Below are 7,948 nucleotides of genomic sequence, written 5' to 3'. Positions count from 1 at the left end.
GACCATAAGACCATAAGACATAGGAGCGGAAGTAAGGCCATTCGGCCCATCGAGTCCACTCCGCCATTCAATCATGGCTGATGAGCATTTCAACTCCACTTACCCGCATTCTCCCCGTAGCCCTTAATTCCTTGTGACATCAAGAATTTATCAATTTCTGCCTTGAAGACATTTAGCGTCCCAGCCTCCACTGCACTCTGTGGCAATGAATTCCACAGGCCCACCACTCTCTGGCTGAAGAAATGTCTCCGCATTTCTGTTCTGAAGTGACCCCCTCTAATTCTAAGGCTGTGTTCACGGGTCCTAGTCTCCTCGCCTAACGGAAACAATTTCCTAGCGTCCACCCTTTCCACGCCATGTATTATCTTGTAAGTTTCTATTAGTTCTCCCCTTAATCTTCTAAACTCCAACGAATACAATCCCAGTATCCTTAGCCGTTCCTCATATGTTGGACCTGTCATTCCAGGGATCATCCGTGTGAATCTCCGCTGGACACGCTCCAGTGTCAGTATGTCCTTCCTGAGGTGTGGGGACCAAAACTGGACACAGTACTCCAAATGGTGCCTAACCAGAGCTTTATAAAGTCTCCGTAGCACAACAGTGCTTTTATATTCCAACCCCTTTGAGATAATTGACAACATTGCATTCGCTTTCTTAATCACGGATTCAACCTGCATGTTTACCTTTAGAGAATCCTCAACTAGCACTCCCAGATCCCTCTGTACTTTGGCTTTACGAATTTTCTCACCGTTTAGAAAGTAGTCCATGCTTGTATTCTTTTTTTCAAAGTGCAAGACCTCGCATTTGCTCGCATTGAATTCCATCAGCCATTTCCTGGACCACTCTTCCAAACTGTCTAGATCCTTCTGCAGCCTCCCCACTTCCTCAGTACTACCTGCCTGTCCACCTAACTTTGTATCATCGGCAAACTTCGCTAGAATGCCCCCAGTCCCTTGATCCAGATCATTAATATATGATGTGAACAGCTGTGGCCCCAACACTGAACCCTGCGGGACACCGCTTGTCACCAGCTGCCATTCCGAAAAAGAACCTTTTATCCCAACTCTCTGCCTTCTGTCATATAGCCAATCCTCAATCCATACTAGTAGCTCACCCTCACCTTGTTCAGCAGCCTCCCGTGTGGCACCTTATCAAAGGCCTTTTGGAAATCTAGGTAGACCACATCCACTGGGTTTCCCCGGTCTAACCTACTTGTCACCTCTTCAAAGAACTCCAACAGGTTTGTCAGGCATGACCTCCCCTTACTAAATCCATGTTGACTTGATCTAATCCGACTCTGCTCTTCCAAGAATTTAGAAACTTCATCCTTAATGATGGATTCTAGAATTTTACCAACAACCGAGGTTAGGCTAATTGGCCTATAATTTTCCTAAATGAAGTTCCAGTGAAAACAAGCCCAATATTTCTTCATAAGGTAGCTCGCTCAATCCAGGCATTAGCCTGGTAAAGTTCCTCTGAATCACCTCCAGGAATTTACATCCTTTCTTAAATTAGCAAGCAAAGAAAGTACAAACTTTTTGAAGTATAGCTTCACAAATGCCCATATAACAAAAGCATAACATCATTATATTTATGTTTCAGTCCCCTTGTAATAAGGATAGCATCCCATTAATTCTTCTTGAATACTTGCTGTACCTGCATACTAACATTTCAGATAACACTGATAACACTCAGTTGAGTCAGCAAATGAATAAAAGTTGACACAATGTGCAACATTAACATCACTACAAGATTCAACAACAATTTCACCATGGCAAAATGTTTCCAGGCATATCACAAGAGGCACAATTAAACACAATTTGACTTCAGGCCACACAAGGAGATGTTAGGAGAGTGACGGAAAGCCTTGTCATAAGGTTTTAAGGAATAGATTAAGGGTAGACAGCTTATGAAACTGAAAGGCTAATTCTGAATGTTCTCACCAATGTCAGGTACAGCAATCCACTCACTGGCAGTTGTTTGATGGTGAACAGATTCCCTCCAAGGGACTGAGGAGATGCAGGTTCTCCTATTCCCTGCCAGTTCTCTTCTGCCACTGCATTTATGTTCAACTTTCTTTTGTAAGAAAGAGGGAAGAATATCGAGTTTATTTTCCATAATTGTGTAGCTTGAAGTATTTGGAAACCATGAGGGATTAGTGTCAGGCTTGCAAAATTGTGTAAAATCTAGTAAATGTGAGGCAAAACACCTGCAGGTTAGTCTTGAATGTGGTTGTCGAGCAATGGGAGTGTGTTACATTGAGTAGCTTGACAGGCTGATGGTGTGATTAGACTTTGCTCCATGTTCCCGAAAACATAGTCCTTAGTATATTGTGTAAGACATTTAAAGATGCATTGACTACCCTGAACACTCACTACAATCACATTTAGGAACTCACCTCCATCCATTCTCTTTACAACTGTTAAGACATGGTTAGAAATCACATAATGCTGAAAATGTGTTGCTGGAAAAACGCAGCAGGTCAGGCAGCATCCAAGGAGCACGAGAATTGACATTTCGGGCATGAGCCCTTCTTCAGGAATGAGGAAAGGAATGTCTTTCCTCATTCCTGAAGAAGGGGTCATGCCCGAAACATCGATTCTCCTGCTCCTTGGATGCTGCCTGACCTGCTGCGCTTTTCCAGAAACACATTTTCAGCTCTGATCTCCAGCATCTGCAGTCCTCACTTTCTCCTAAAAATCACACAATACCAGGTTATAGTCCAACAGGTGTTGTGTGATTTTTAACTTTGTACACACCAGTCCAAATCCTGCATTTCCAAATCATGTAGAAACATGATATCTTTGTTCCTTTGGAGAAAGAACCTCCAGCTCCACATTAGTAATTCTGAGATCCCTTTTCTGACAGAATGCTCTTTTTGCAAATTTCCTCTTTCCCTCAAAGAATCTGTGAGACCATTCCAACAGTTAGTGAGCACAGTTCCCATAAGAGGGGTAAATTGCCTTTATACAATACATCATTCAATCTATGCATTCACTTGGGCCCTTGCTGAGCAACTCTCAGCCATTCGTTCATTACAAACTTATTTAACCTCACCTTGCCCTGGCATGAGTTAATCAGGCATCAACTGCCCTCTGCACACTGACGGGCTCAAATAAAACTTTTTGGTGTGTGTGTTTCAGAAAATGATTTCTGTTTTGAGTGAGAGACAGAGAAAGGCACTGCAAAAGAGAACAATGCATCTATCTCTTTTTCTCACCGTCTCCATCGCCTATATTTGAAATGATATAACAGATTAGTTTGGAAATTGAGAATAGGAACCTCGGAAAGTAATCATTTGCTGTTGAAAGCAACATTTTAGAAGCTTTTATTATTTATCAACCTCATAATAATGTCAAATATTTGGTAATGAATATTTTGAATCAAAACATCTTCAGGATTCTGATCCCAAATAATGTTTTCTCAAAAAAATTCTGTAAAGGTTAAAGATTCTCAGAAAGCCTGCTCTTTCATAGACAATATTTGCTAGACATCTAATTGCTCACATTGATTTTCTAAAAGATAGTGAAATGGAGAAGGTGGTGATCAGAAGAGCATTTTGAGGCTATAAATCATTATATTTTGAATCAACATATTGGGGAATGCTAATGAAGGTGGCAACTAATTTGATTCAGTGTTCAGTATTGAGATGGAGTTGGTATAATTTTGAAAGTGCATGCAGATCTGAATCAGTTGTCATTGTGATATAGATGTCAGTATCTGATTTAATGAAGTGAAATTTAGAGACACAAAGAGTGTCTTGGAGACGGTGGATTGGGTGATGGTCACTGGCATGAGCAAAGTAATTGTTGAGGAATAAAGGAACTCTAGCAACCGCAAAAGAAAGGAAAGGTTAAAAACTAAAACTGAATAAGAGAACTTTAGAAAAGAATCACACAATGCACAAAAGCTAAGTTGAAAACAACATCAAGAAAGTGTCAAAAGCAGTTAAAACAACAAAGAGAATGAAGGAAAGCAAAGGGGTGAAGACAGCATGAGAGTTAAGGTATTGAAGTGCCATGGTATATAATTCTTGCTGAAATGAGAGGCAGTTTGTTGAAGTTTGGCATCTTGCTCTCCTCAGAACAAATGCAAGTTTACCAAATTTCAATGATAACAATAATTTGTATAACAGGAGAAAAGAAGTGCTGATTAGTAGCTGGAACTGACAAATATTCATAGGTAGAATCCCAGTTTTTGCAAGCAAAAAGGCTGTGCTTAGGCTTTGCACATTTTAGGAATTACCCAGGAGCTTAGCAAGCCTATAGTTCCCAGCCAATCAGCACACATTCCCATATGTGGATAGGGTAGTGTTAATGCTGATCCTTAATTCACTATGAACTGAGTGCTTTGTTAGATCATTTTGAAGGGCAGTAAAGAGTTAACCAAGTTGCTGTGAGTCTGGAATCACATATGGGCCAGATCAGATAAGGAAGACAGATACATTTTTATAACAACCATGGTCACCTTGACTAAATCTAACTCTCAATTTCAAATCTATGAATTGGATATTAAATTCCACCAGCTCCCATGGTGAGATTTGAACCCACACCCTGAGCATGGCTTGGGCTTCTTGGTTATCATCCCAGTGATATTACCATTACAGCATGGTACTGAGTTTCAGGAAAAGTGAACCCAAGATTTGACTTTTTCATGTAATGTGTTTCAATGTGTGTCAAAAACTAACAGCAATGGTAGACATCACACACTCATGGTTAGTTAGTATAATCTCATTGTTCATGTTTAGCCAGGAGAACATTTCTTCTGCCTTCCCCAAACTGGATTAAAGACACTGGTTGTCCCTGCTCTAAGTTGCTCTAAGTTCAGTCTTGCTAGCATCACATTACAAACTGACATTATCATTGACATTTTAGTAGCCAGTTGTTAGATTCCAGTGAAAGTTGTTTCTTGTTTTATGCCCAATACCAGTGCAAGTGAGACAAATGGAAACAAATTAGAGAAGAATTTTGCTAAATCCTCACAAATCCAACAAATCATCGCACTATTTTCACATTTGCTGGTCCCTGTATCCCTTGCTACAGATCTCATCTTCTCAGGATTTGGGGAAAGTCCTTTATCATTGTCAGCATCTGACCTATGCACTCAACTTCAGGCATCTTTAATAACATCTTTTTCTGGTCCATCTTCAGTTCAATTTGGCGAGCTCTCTCTATAAGTTGCATTGGATTCTAATTGTGGTCTGCTACTGTACTCCCGCAGCATACTAGCATATCATCTATCCTGACTATTTTGTGCTGTCTGTGTTTATACTCTTTCAGAGTATTCTAAATGCCAGACAATATGTGTAACCATCTGTGTCTCCAAAATAACATTTAGAATGTCATTATAAAACTGCTGCTTTCATCTGGCTTCATCTTTTGCATCAATGTTATTGAATATCTTTGCCTTGATGAAACACAGAAAGGTTTCTTATATAATTCTTGAAAACTTTCTTGAATATTGTTTTATTGAGATACTCTGGATCTTTGCACACTCTCAGTTTTCCCATTATTTTCACCACTACCATGCTAATCCATTCTATGAGACTTTTCACTTTCATGATTTCACTTTCTTTTCCACTCCTGTATCTTGTCTTTCAGACTGGATTTGAGGGCATCTGGAATTCTCCACAGTAGATAGTTAGTTGATTTCACACTCTCAGTTACTTTGGAATGATACTCACCAGGAAGGCACCGTAAGAAGTCAAATATCTTTGTAATCTTCTGTGTCCTGTTTGGCAATCAATGGCTTAGTGGACTGAAAAATACTCCAAATCTCTTATGACATAGATGGTGTTATTAGTCCAAACTTTAAACAACTTCAATTGAGATGAGTGGATCTTGTTAATATATGAAAAAGCAATTTTTTTAAAACCTTAAAGTTGGATTTGAACTCATCTTCAGTTCAGTCTGAAATGGATTTTCATTTTCGGGTATACAAAGAGGAGTTCAAATCAGTTCCGTCGAAATTTAATTTTTTCTTCTTTCAAGAAATTTTGATTCCATGGCTGATGGAAAATAATGCCAATGAAATCAGTGTTGGAGTAGGAATGGAGGCTTTAGGCAGTGCCGGCTTGACCTGAAGTTGCTTGAATCTACTCTCATCAAATATTGAAATAGTTTGACGACAGAGACATCCCCCCAATATTTACATCAGTAGCGATTGTAATGAGGTCAGGTGGGTCATATAGAATATGAATTACCTGATTGGTGCTGTTAACCTGGTCCAATCAGAGAACCCTGGCTGACAGATAAGAATAGGTGTGTCCCCCTTTCTCTCGGGGATCTGGGGTGGAGGGTGTTGCACGCAGCAGTCCCCTGCAACCGCAGATTGCGGTGGTTCACGGACTCCAAGCCCAACTGCTTGTTCTGTGGCGCTGTGGAGTCCGTGGACCACGTATATATTGGGTGTGGGCGTTTGCACTCCCTTTTTGATTTCCTTAAAAACCTTCTCCTCTGTTTTTGGCTGCACTTCAGTCCCACGCTCCTGATCTTTGGGCAAAAATAAACAGGAGATTCCGCAGGGAGTGGAGTGCATCATTTCTCCCTCCAGTTCTATTTTGATTTAGTCCCTACCCTCCCCTTCACTGTTTTGATCACACAGCACTGTCCCTTGATGTGAAGGGCAGTGCTTGTCACTGGCCACCCGGGTGTTTTCCTATCTTCCTGGTGGTGGAATTTGAATAAAGATTGGTGCACTTTGTGTCTTCCACTGTGTCTCCCACCTGCACACACACACCATGGGTGCTGGGGATAAAATAAGCACTACCGCACTTAGGTGGTAGTGTGGGGGTTAAGAAAAAAAAAATATAAACAGGAATGTCACAGAAAAAAAAACAAAAAAAAAGAAAAGAAAAAAAAAGAATAGGTGTGTCAGAGGTTCTATTCACTCTGAGATCTGGCTCGGAGGGAGCTGGATCAGTGTCAAGAACTCTCTATGTGTAAATAAAATGTGACTTGGTGACTGGCTTCTGTCAAGATTAGGTTAGATTACTTACAGTGTGGAAACAGGCCCTTCGGCCCAACAAGTCCACACTGGCCCGCCGAAGCGTAACCCACCCATTCCCGTACATTTACCCCTTTACCTAACAATACGGGCAATTTAACATGGCCAATTCACCTGACGTGCACATCTTTGTGACTGTGGGAGGAAACCGGAGCACCCGGAGGAAACCCACGCAGACACGGGGAGAACGTGCAAACTCCACACAGTCAGTCGCCTGAGTCGGGAATTGAACCCGGGTCTCTGGCGCTGTGAGGCAGCAGTGCTAACCACTGTGCCACCGTGCCACCCAATATTTACAAGTTATAATAGTGACAAGTTATAATAGTGACAAGAGAAAAGCATGCCCCTGAAGAAATCGGCTTGAAACAATCATTGTTGGATCTGGTATCATGCCATTATTTAGGGAGCTTGACTCATCCATTCTTGCCATCAATGGCTTGGCTCAGTATATGGAAAGAATATGTTGTCTTTTCAGGTCAAATGGCCAAGAAAAGCAATGACTAATTCTCCTGACAGCTTGTGAATCAACAGCTTTATCTGTTGTTAGGAGCCCGACTTTCTCTGAGGCACCAGATAATAAAAACTTTCAAGAGTTGACAGATTGGTTTTACTCGCAATTCGAGAATCAGGGGAATCTGCATTCTTGGCTAGGTTAAGATAACTGGAAGAGGCATGAGACTTTGATTTAACCCTTAATGAAATGCTGAGAGACCATTTGGTAAGACAGAGTATTGATGTAGGAGAAAGTGAGGACTGCAGATGCTGGGGATCAGAGCTTAAAAATGTGTTGCTGGAAAAGCGCAGCAGGTCAGGCAGCATCAAAGGAGAAGGAGAATCGACGTTTCGGGCAAAATCCCTTCTTCAGGAATGAGGAGGGTGTGCCAAGCAGGCTAAGATAAAAGGTAGGGAGGAGGGACTTGGGGGAGGGGCATTGGGAATGCGA

This window comes from Chiloscyllium plagiosum, chromosome 4, assembly GCF_004010195.1.
Source record: "Chiloscyllium plagiosum isolate BGI_BamShark_2017 chromosome 4, ASM401019v2, whole genome shotgun sequence".
Taxonomy (NCBI): Eukaryota; Metazoa; Chordata; class Chondrichthyes; order Orectolobiformes; family Hemiscylliidae; genus Chiloscyllium; species Chiloscyllium plagiosum.
This window is presented reverse-complemented; position numbering follows the sequence as displayed.